Below are 1,694 nucleotides of genomic sequence, written 5' to 3' on the forward strand. Positions count from 1 at the left end.
GGGGGGCAGCAGAGAAGGTATGAGGAAGCAGCTGCCATCTTGATAGCTGGCTGCCTTTCATGCCACCCTGCCCCTTGGTGCTTGTTGGTGTACAGGGCACAGCAGGAGGAAGAAGGACAAGGGGACAGCTGCCATCATCTCTGCTTTGTCTTACCATGCCAATCAGTGCCTTCCCCTCCCGGCAGCAAGGACCACTGGAGAGCCAGCATTTTATTTTTAAAGGGGTTTTTTGTTGGTGTTGATTTCACCGACAATTCCACATTTTGTGGTTTCCATAAAATCCACAAAACTGCAAATTAAGTAGGTCCCTACTCATAAACAACCTCTCTCTTTAGTTCTCCTTATTCTGGGATCCGAAGCTGAGAATGACTAGAATGGGGACTGGGGAAATGAGAAGGGAGTATAGCCGCAAAGGGAAAATGAGCAGTACGTGCTACTAACTGAAACATCCAGGGTCTTATTTTAGGAAGGAAAGAATAGTTACTTATCTAATGTAGTAGCAGCGGTTGCTAGAGATGCAACTGCACAGCTTCCAGTCCAGGTACGGGACTCTGAGAAAGCAGCTTAGGAGCCAAGAGACGAGCCATGGCTCTTTACAGCAGCAACGGTAATGGTTTAAGCCATACAAGGATTTACAGAGATCTCTTGTATTGATTTATCAAACAAGAAGAGATTCTGTCTTTCCTTCCTCAACTTCTGTAAGCAATTAGAGAAACAGCATCATTTCTGAATACATCCTCTCTCAAGTCAGAAAAGGCTCTGTCTGTTAATGATGAACAATTTTGATGCTGTGTCGTACACAGAACAGGTCTTAAACCCTGGTGACTTAGCCTCTACTATGATCTTTAAATGCCTACATGCTGAAAATGACACACACGCACAAAATGTCTGGAGTCTGAATATTCTCAGATTTCTTGAGGATGCTCATTAAGGAGGTTCATCAGCGGCAGGTCATGTCAGACCAACCTGGTGGCCTTCTACGATCAGGTCACTAAATCATTGGATGCAGGGGTAGCAGTGGATATAGTCTTCCTGGACTTCCGGAAGGCTTTCGACACTGTCTCTCACCCCGTTCTCATTAGGAAACTGGGGGACTATGGCGTAGACACCCACACAGTCCAATGGGTCGCCAACTGGCTAGAGAGCCGCACCCAGAGGGTGGTAGTGGATGGGTCCTTCTCAGCCTGGAAGGACGTGGGCAGTGGGGTCCCTCAGGGCTCGGTCCTCAGGCCCGCCCTGTTCAACATCTTCATCAGTGATTTGGATGAGGGGGTGCAAAGCACCCTGTTCAAATTTGCTGATGATACCAAGATGTGGGGGGATGCAGGCACAATAGAAGGGAGCAACAGGCTACAGTCGGACCTTGACAGGTTACAAGGATGGGCGGAGGAGAACAGGATGGGATTCAACACAGACAAGTGCAAGGTGATGCACCTGGGGAAGAACAACCGGCACCATACCTACAGGCTGGGGAACTCCCCTCTTGTCAGCACGGAGGTGGAAAAGGATCTTGGAGTCATTATTGACTCCAAGATGAACATGGCTCGGCAGTGTGGGGAGGCGGCTAGGAAGGCCAACTGTACCTTGTCGTGCATCCACAGATGCATTTCAAGCAGGACCAAGGAGGTGATCCTCCCCCTCTATGCGGCACGGGTCAGGCCGCAGCTGGAGTACTGCGTCCAGTTCTGGGAGCC

This window comes from Alligator sinensis, unplaced genomic scaffold, assembly GCF_000455745.1.
Source record: "Alligator sinensis unplaced genomic scaffold, ASM45574v1 scaffold243_1, whole genome shotgun sequence".
Taxonomy (NCBI): Eukaryota; Metazoa; Chordata; order Crocodylia; family Alligatoridae; genus Alligator; species Alligator sinensis.